Raw genomic sequence first — 10,504 nt, 5'->3', positions numbered from 1 at the left:
CAGTTGATCTATAAAATCAGTACAGTTTTAAGATGGACACCCAAGATTAGAGTCACCAGTTCAGCATCTGTCTCCTCTTCCTGAAATATGACGTTGAGTAATGGCCGTAAAAGTGTTTTTACAGAACATTATGATGTCACAGTGAAGTTGACCTTTGAGCTTTTGGACATAAAATATCAACATAAAGGTATCCTGTTAAACATTTGTGTCAGATTTTGTCATAATTATATATTCTTAAGGTATGGCTAAAATATGTTTAGTAAGGTCACAGTGGCCTTGACCTTTGGCCACCAAAGTCTAATCAGTTAATCCTGACTCCAAGTGGACATTTGTGCCAAATTTAAAGAAATTCCCTTAAGGTGTTTCAGAGATATTGCATTCATCAGAATGAGGAGGACACAAGGTCACCATGATATTGACCTTTGACCACCAAAGTCTAATCAGTTCATCCTAAGTGGAAATTTGTGCCAAATTTAAAGGAATCCCCTCAAAGTGTTTGAGATATTGCATGCACAAGAATGAGATAGATGCAAGGTTACAGTAACACTGACCTTAAAAAGTACGTTATCTGTACCAGATACTTGCTTCATCTGAGTATTCGGCTCGACCATAGCTACAAACAAACTTTAAAACATTGAAGATTTGCAGCCTTTATTTGGTTTTGTTAAGCAGCCCTGATGTACAAGTATCAAAGGAACACTTCTCTCCCCAAATTATCACTTGTATGTCAATTACTTATCCTGTGTTACAATGAATTCAGTCAGAAACCCTTTTTTCCCCTGCATGCCTCCACAGTGGACAAAGAAACCTAAATCAGCTGTGTACAATATCTGTATTGTAAACTAGTATCAACTAGATACTCTTAGATAATCAACTCTTCTAGATCTACTTTAAGATTTAACATTGGTGAAATCGTTGATGTGATAATGAATTCCCCCAAATTCATAAATTGTGCCCTTGAATTACTAAATTACAACTTCAAATGTAACAGTTTGTTCCCTGGGATTAATCCTATTAACACATTCATTTTATTAAAAGTCATCTTTAATGTTCTAGAGTCGCAATAAAGGAGGAAGCTAACGAGATAATGTGACTGCACAAATTATTAATTCAATGGAAGTAATTAAGGAAATCAAAGGTCAATTGAGGAAATAAAATTGGTTCAGTAACTGGAGCACACAAGTTTAGATTTACATTCTTTCCTCTTTGTTATGTTGGTCCTTATTGCATGCTTATTATCTGCTGCACAGAAATTTGGAACCGGTGACCTTTTAGACAACGCAAACCTGCCAAACGTACGACTGACTGCTCATTGTCTCCATCTCATCTCCTCTCAGTGCCCTTCAACACACTCCAGTTACCTTACAGGAAATAAAAAACAGCCGTCGGTGACTCACTTTAATCACTAATAAGCCTTTATCCTGTATGTTTACCCATAATTCCTGAGGAGACTCACTCTTCCCAGTATCCTGTTCAAGTAGTGAACCGTTTCATCTTCAACTTCCAATCTGAAATTCTCTTTTAGACGAGCGGCTGGTCCCCTCCAGCAACAAGTAAGTAAGTGATGTAGATCACCTTTTTATAGATGTAAAGCGTTAGATGGTGTGTCTCCAAAACAATGAGACTTCAAGAAAATAAACAAAATATTTTGAGACAAAAGTCATATTTAGAGAACACGGTTGTGTCATATTTACAATAAAGTCAAACATTTGAGAAGAGTGTCATATGTGATGTATTAGGTGTAAAGTTAAAAAAATCTGCAAGAAAAAAGTAAATACTAATAAATTAAACATTTTATGGAGGGAAAAAGTTCTAGAAGTTTTAAAATCAAGTCAAAAGTGAGCCCAAATAGTTGTAATCTTTCCAGAAAAAGACTTGAGATTATCAGTATTTTAAGTCAAAAGTTATGGAAAATAAAAAATATGTTTGATAAAGTTAAGGACCTATCATAAATATATTTGTTCTTTAATCAAAACACCAAAAATCCACAAAGTCTAATTCTGTGAGAACAGACATAATCAATTTCAATCTTTTGCAAAAAGAGTCACATAAAGACATATATTTTTAAGAATAACATTAAAAATTGATAAAGAAAAATATTTTTAGCATGAAGCAAAACAAATTATAAGGAAAAAATTAGAATATTTTGAGAAAACACATAAAGCTAAAAACATGTAATTTGTGCTCTCACTTTGAATTAATATCATATATTTTGCCTCCTCTTTTCCAAACAGCTTTTGCTCGATGCACTCAGTCAGCTGCAAGTTTGGTGAAATGTGATGAAGACGACATTCATGAAGTGAATATGAGTTTTTGTGACATCTGAAGTATCACCACAGCGTACAGCAAACAGTTGGCACGATGTGTGGTTAGGTTTATGCACAAAAACAACTTGGTTATGGTGAAGAAAAGATCATGTTTCAGCTTAAAAAACTCAAATGTGGTGGCACAAACGTTGCTGGAAAAGCAGGGACAGGTTGGTGAAAAATATCCAGGTTCAGTGACTCAAATGCCGCTGAGAAACACTGTGAAGGCTTGGCAACCCCCCCCAGGATTGGTGGCCCAAATGCTGCTGAAAAAAAGCGCAAAGAGTCGTAAAAACATGTGGGATCTGTTGCTCAAATGCCACTGAGAAATGCCATGAAGGAGCAGTAAAGACACCCGATACTGGCAGCTCAAATGCCACTGGGAAACGCCGCCAAGGGTCAGTACAAACACCTGGGATTGGTGGCCCAAATGCTGCTAGAAAAAAGTGCAAAGAGTCTTAAAAACATACGTGAACTGTTGCTCAGTTGCTGTTGGAAAATGCCGTGAAGGGGCAGTAAAAACACCTGATATTGGTGGCTCAAACGATGCTGAAAAATGCCGTCAAGGGTCAGTAAAACCACCTGGTATGGTGGCCCAGATGCTGCTGGGAAACTGTGCAAAGAGTCAGTAAAAACACTTTTTTTGGAGAAACAGGACTTTGGAGCAATGGGACATTTTTGAGAGTAATGGGTTTTTCAATTTTGGGCCATCAGAACAATGGCATGGGACCTGATTATCAACGAAAAACAAAACATCTCGTCAGAGGCTGAAAGTACCGACATAAAGCTGGGAAAATGATGTCTTTGCTATATCTATTTCAATAAACTTTGATTTATAAAAACCATAATATGATCGACTAAATCCAATCATGACAATTTGTTTTTTCTCAAAGAAGAAAATGTCTCATAACACCACACTTTGACTTTATTCTGAAAATATCCTGCTGTTGTCCGTAGAATTAATCAGAGATGATTAAAATAAAGTCTTCGTGTTGTGATTCTTGCGTAATAATTAAGAGAAACTGAGCATCAGTGCTTTACCAAGAAAATATTACATTTTTATCTTTGAAAACATTCATCATCAATGAACCCCAATTAAATTACTACTGCTGATTAAATGTCCGGCTGATGTCCGAGGCTGTTAATATCAGAGCGGAGGCTAAAGATAGAAGCTAACAAGATAACGTGGATGTTCATTCTGCCTCCATGAGCTCAGTATGGTTTTCATTTACAGGCTCTCTCCTTTACGAAGACGCTGTGACATGAGAGCTGCTGTAAAATGTTTCCACATGCGTAAGTTGTTGTGTTTATTGTGGAGATGTAAAGATACAGACAGCAAATTAATGCAGATACGATGACTGTCTTCTTCTAATGAAGCTCTGTTTGAAGTCGCTGCACGATAAATTCATTAACTTCCAGACTCTCCGGATTAACGCTCAGCTCTGAGTGTGGAGACTGAAAGTGAGGATTTTTGAAGAGCGACCAAATAAAGTGAGCAAGATAAAAAACAAAGAGCTTCAAAGACACAATGTTTTATGGACACATGGATGTCACAGTCTGTCTCAAGGTGTAAGGGAGACCACACAAGTTAGAATGAGCTGCAGACGATCCAAATGAAAGCCAGGAGAGTCAAAGGGAGACTGAGTGACGACCACAAGCTTATATAGAGCTGAATGAGACCAGGTGAGTCCACTTCTCCCTGATGAGCTCCGCCCTCAGTGCTCCTGCAGGTGGAAGCCATTAACCTGTCCAGAGGAACAATATAATACTTTAAAAAGCTTCTCAGATGACCGATATGAAACTGCAAGCTTACAAAATGAGCTTTAAACTTAATCATGTGAACTTTGACCAGTAGATGAATCAGAGAACGTACCTTCAGTCTGATTCTGCAGCTGACGAGAAAAACTGGCACAGGTACACGTACTGGTATCCTAAATGATTAAATGCTTTTATCTGGTGTGCACAGGGAGGCTGTTTTATGAACATGATTTATATTAAGTAAACCATTTACATTGGCTCCATAGAAGAATCTTTTGGGAACAACTCCTAACTCCACTTGTGGTTGAAGTTTGTCGCATTAGTAGACTTACGTTACGTAGTTGACTAACTTAAGAGTGACAAAGGACTCACATGACTATGACTCATAGCTGTCAAGTCTCTTTTGGCCGGGAAACTACCGTATTTTACCCCTCTTTCCTGCCGTCCTCCTGTATTAGTATTTTCCCGTAAATCTCCCGTATTATAATTAAAAAAAAAAAAAACATTCCTCTGCCTCTCCAAACTGAACTCTGTCACTAGCTTTGCGAGAACTGCCACCTGCAGTAGCCTGGGTGGCAGTTGTTGCGAGGTTAGTGTTGACAGCAGGTCTGGTTGACAAGTGGTTATTTTAGATTTCCTGTACACCCGGGGGCGGGATTTGCTATGGGCAATGTGGGTGACCGCCCAGGACGCAATCTATGTGAGGGCGCACGAGCGCCCTCCAAAAAAACAAAACAAAAAACAACTCGCCAGTTTTCTAGACTACCGCTCATTTCCACATCAAGTTAGTGGAGTGGGCGCTGGGGCGCCCCTATTATCACGTTTCAACCAGCAGCAGAAAGGAAAGGCGAATCCTGGCGGTTGTGGGTTGAACGGGGGTCACAGACAGGAATATGACGGAGGCTCATAGTGCTCTGCGGCGCAAGATAATGGCTTACCGGCGACAGAGAAGTCCGACTCCAGGTCCAGTAATTTCCTCTTTCATTGGTGTCATGACTGCCCTAGTCAGTCTAGTACCTGGACAGCCGAACTGTGGCGGGTCTTGCAGCAGGCGCCGAAAATTTCCCTTATTTTCAAATCCAAAACTTGACAGGCATGCTATGGGGGGATGACAAGCAGCAAAGGGCTGTGGTTGGTGGCCGCTGCGGCAAGGACACAGTCTTTGTTCATGGGGCACCTGCCCTTCCAGTTGAGGTAGTGGATGCCCTGAAATGGATATTTTCCCCCACTGTTTTAAAAAATAAAGCCCCTTTTACACTGCCAGATTTTCGGCGAATGTTGGGCCTTTGAGCTTTTAGACACACAGAGCTGGATTGGAGAGTTAATCTGAGGTACCCAATTTTCCGCCTCATAGGGTAGACATATTGGCGGAACCCTTTTAGTTTAAAAAGAACGAGGCGCCCTTCTGCAACACGAGGGGCTGTTGATGACTTGTGGGAGGAGCTGCTGACGACGCACGTGCGAGCCACTGGCTAAGAGGCCATTAACCGTCAGGTGACGGGGACGGTGAAGGACAGCCAACTTACAAGAGAATCGCCGAAGGACTGACCAGCCGTGGCTTCCCTCCCACGTCACTGTTTATGTCACACGCTGAGCTACACGTTTTGTTACTTGCTCACGCCCCCCATTGCCCCGAAAAAGGCGCATTCTGTATAAACAAAAGTAGGTAGGCACCATTTTGCTGCACTCCCTGATTTTGTTTTTATACTGCCAATGCTGAAAGAAGACTGATTGGGCTTTCCTGCAAATTTGCACAACTCCTGTTTAAAAAGGGCTAAAGATACGAGTGATTCTCTGGACAAGCTCAAGTTTTCCTTCTGTTCCTCATCGACAACAATCTCACTTGGGGAAGTGTCCCACCATCTGCCAGTTCAACCAGTCCTGATCCAAAGTCACTGCCCAAACAATGACTTAGGATGGAGACTGGGTTGATTCTGCTGATACTTTTTAATTGACTTGATCAGCTGATGTCACTCAGGCTGTTTTCATGCACTATTCGTACGTTTTCCTATAAAAAGTAATGCACCGAAATTCATATCCCACGCAATTATGAGCCAGTAATCTGTGTATAAGTCATATATTTTGGAAGGCTATGATCATGTGACCAATTTGCCGACGGGATTAAAGAACAAACTGACCTGAGCGACCCACTCAGGAGGCAGGTTACGAGGTGGGTGGGTCACAAAACACAGGACTTTTCCCAGGAGACCAGTTTTTGAAACTGTGTGAGCGTTGAGTCATTTTAAGGTTCGTCTTCACTGTGTTTCTTTTTCCAAACCACAGTAACTTTTCTTGCCTGAACCTAACCTGTGTAACTTTATGTTAATTATGTAAATTTCATAGAATGATTTATAGGATATCATACGAACTGAAATGTTGCTTCATTACAAGCTGATGTCCTGTTGAACCAGCGAACGGTGACTTGGCAAGCTGCAGCTTTTCCCTGTTGCAAATCTTTGGTATGAACTGGGTTTTTAATGGTCTGAGACTTGGACACATTTTCCATTTCCATCCAAACTAGCAGAGATTCTTCTTCCTGTAAACCCTGACGTGACTGATGTTTAAATAAAACTTCTTCAGAGTCTTTTGAAGGAGGAGAAACTGAACACGATCTCTCATCTTCATCTCCTTGACAATAAAAACATGTTTATCCATAGAAGTGGTCTCGAGTGAGTGTTTGGCATTACGGAGCTGCCTGACTCAGTGAGCATATATTACTGTCCTGATCCCCCTGTCAGTCCTCACATGTTCCTCACTATGGCTTCACTTTGAAGCCATCATTTGATTCACTTACATTTCACGCAGCATGTAGGTTTTTTTTTTTTTACACATGAGAAAAGTACCATAAGTTCTTCATTCTGCAAAATCACAACAGAGTTAGAGGACGTATCGAATGACAAGAAATCTTTTTTATGAAACAGCAACAGTAATAATATGCTGGCTGCAGTGTGTGGGGTCTTTATGTAAATCACAGGCAAAGAGAAGAACCAGAAAACACATGCTTTCAGGTTTTTTTCTTTGTTTCAAACAAGTTAATTTTTTAAAATGTTTTTTAGAAAGTAAAAGTTGGTGTTTAGTCACATTTATTTCTTTTGCTTTCTCTGTTTCTCTATATTTATTGATGACCTTGTGCTGCTGCAACGACCACATTTCCCCTCTGGAGATCAATAAAGACTTTTCTTTTTTTGCAATGTGTAAAAGTCGTCTCTCACAGCTCAAATATCTCAATAAGATCAAATGCTTTTTGTGTTTTATCAGTCTCACACCGATCACAGCCCATTCCTTCACAAGGCGGTCCATATGGCTTCCTACTCACTGATCCCTGCTACACTAATGCTGCCAAACACCACTGCTGCTGCTGGCAAAGCTTTACCTCCACCACCTGAGCCTCCACCTTCCTAATTCACAGTCCTAATATAGCTCTAAGGTCAAACTGGTATTTAATGTCTTGCTTGGGCCCTCTCTTGTATACCTGGGGGGGTTTCTGCATCATGCTCCCTGTTGTTGCATAGCATGATACTTCTCTAATCCAGGGAGCACCTCAAGAGCGGAGCCCTCAGCACCAAACTTAACTGTATTTCCATTGTTGCAATAAATGGTTAAATCTATGGTGAGAGTGTTTCTGACTGAACCACATCCATGTTTACATTACAGTTCAATTGCTGTGGACCACAAACATACATGCCTTTGTCTTATGCTTTATATATGTTATATTTTGACTTCTGTGTTATTATCTTGGTTTCCCATTTTTGCTTGTGAGTTGCTGTTAGCGTTACCGACCAGGAAGAGACTCAAAATTGATCACAAATAGATGCAGAGGAACTGCAGAGACACGACATAACTACAAAAGCCAACAAAAAGACACACAATGGGCCTCATGCACCATTTTTAAGAAGAAATTCCCTCTTAAAACCCACCTACGTAGTTAAGAACAGAATCTACCCACTCTTTACATGTTTGTGTAGGTCAGTTGGTTATCGTGTTTTCTCCAATTCTACAGTTGTATAATATTGTAGGATTCATTTTACATTCATTGTTCCTAACTACTTGGGTTCACTCTGGACAGGTCACCAGACTATCACAGCGCTGACACATAGAGACAGACAACCATTCACACTCACATTCACACCTACAGACAATTTAGAGTCACCAATTAACCTGCATGTCTTTGGACTATGGGAGGAAGCTGGAGCACCTGGAGAGAAATTCATTGACTTATCCTTGAGTGGTATATCTGAGCTTTTCCAACTTCAAGTGAGCCATGACATCATTGACCCAGCGTCCAGGAATTTATAGTATTTTTCATCATTATGTTGATTATTTTACAAAAAGCATAGTGGCCTTTTGAAACTACACACTACACTTAAACTTCAGTTCACATCAGTTACGTTAATGGAACCATGCCAGTTAATAATTAGTGATTGATCATGCTAGAAAGTATCTCTGGTGGTGCAGGCGGGACATGATGAAGCAGTGTTCCAATAACTTAAAGACACATAGTATGAGTCCACCTTCATCTTCTCTAACCCACTCACTCACACTCCTCGGAGCGTGCACTCGTCTCTGTCTTCAGTCCTGACAGTTGTGCCACTATAATGTTAGTTAATGACCTCAGAATCGCAGCTGACTGGAATAACATTGCTGTCCTCTTTTTACTTGACTTGAGTGCTGCGTTTGATACCGCTGATCATTCCATTTTAATTTATCGACTTGAGAAATGGATGGGTCTTTATGGTGCTGTGCTTGACTGGTTTTGTTCTTACTTGTCTGACAGGAAATTCTTTGTTAGCCTAGGTGATTCTGTATCACAGACATTTGATGTTGAGTATGGTGTACCTCAGGGGAGCATCCTTGGTCCCATCCTCTTTTCTTTATATATGCTCCCTCTAGGTAAAATAATTAGTCTTCATAATGTCCATTATCATTGTTATGCAGATGATATGCAATTATATATCTCTGTTTCATCAGGAGACCCTAGTGCGTTAAACAGTCTTTTTTCCTGTCTTACAGATATTAACATCTGGATGAACAAATTTTTTTTAAAGCTAAACAAGCAGAAAACAAAGATTTTACTTGTTGGTCCACTAGAAGAAAGGCAGAAACTTCAGTCAAAGTTCGGCAGTCTGTCCCAGCAGATTAAATCACATGTTACAAGCCTAGGAGTGATTTTAGACTCTGATCTTAATTTTATTCGCCATTTTAACAGAGTTGCAAAAACATCATTTTTTCACCTTAGAAACATTGCCAAAATTAAACCTTTTTTAACTCAGGATGATGCTGAAATACTTGTACATGCTTTTATCACTAGCCGTTTGGACTACTGCAATTCCCTTGTTACTGGTCTCCCTAGAAAGTCACTCAAGAAACTACAAGTTATTCGGAACGCTGCAGCCAGGATTTTAAAGTTCTGTTACTCACTTATAAGGCCTTAAATAATTTAGCACCGTCTTATATCAGCGATTGCCTTTCTTCTTATGCCCCAACAAGAACTCTCAGATCCTCCACTGCCTGTGTTTTAGTTGTTCCCAGGGTGTCCCACAAGAGAACCGGTGAAGCTGCTTTTTTGTTTTTATGGCCCTAAACTATGGAACACTCTCCCTTTAGATCTGAGAATGGCAGACTCCTTAGCTATTTTTAAAAAGAAATTGAAAATCTATCTTTTTAATTTGGCTTTTAATACGGGTTGATTTGATTTGATTTTTAATCACTGTTATTGTTTTTGTTTTGTTGATGTTGTTTAAATTGATGTGTTGTTTTTAACTGTTGATGTTTTGTTGTTTCTGATATTGCTTTGTTCAAGCACTTTGGGCTGCATTCGTGCATGAAAGGTGCTCTTTAAATAAAGTTTCTTATTATTATTATTATTATTATTATTATTATTATTATAATAGATAAAAGTTTGTGGTTTGTGGGTTGGATTTTTGATTATGTGTATTTTTAGCATCCCCTGCATGTGTTAGTTTACATCCACTCTTGATGCTACTAAATATGACAACTTGTCGTTCACTTTCTGCAGAAGTACCTCCACTACATGGGGATTGGTGGCGTGTTTACCTATGCTAATTAGGATCAACCCACATGTTTTCAACTTACAAGGACACCATGATAAGAGGACAGGTGCGAACACTTCATTAATCTGACACAGACTTTTCGTAGGACTTTTCTTAACAACAAGTTTTTAGAGAAGATATTGGTGAATGAGGCCCACTGACCTCTCGCCCAGTGTTAGCTGGGATAAGCTCCAGCCCCTCGTGACCATGAAAAGGTGACATGACAGCTGGATTTGCAGAATCTGGACCTTTCTGTTGTGAAATATTTAAAGCAACAATAAACAGTTTTCTAATACAATGGGATATAAAACAAGTGCGATTTTGCAATAGCTGCAACCACATACGCACTCAAAAGCATCTGTCACTATACAATGATGCCTTCTAACGTCA

The sequence above is a fragment of the Epinephelus lanceolatus genome, chromosome 23, assembly GCF_041903045.1.
Source record: "Epinephelus lanceolatus isolate andai-2023 chromosome 23, ASM4190304v1, whole genome shotgun sequence".
NCBI lineage: Eukaryota > Metazoa > Chordata > Actinopteri > Perciformes > Serranidae > Epinephelus > Epinephelus lanceolatus.
This window is presented reverse-complemented; position numbering follows the sequence as displayed.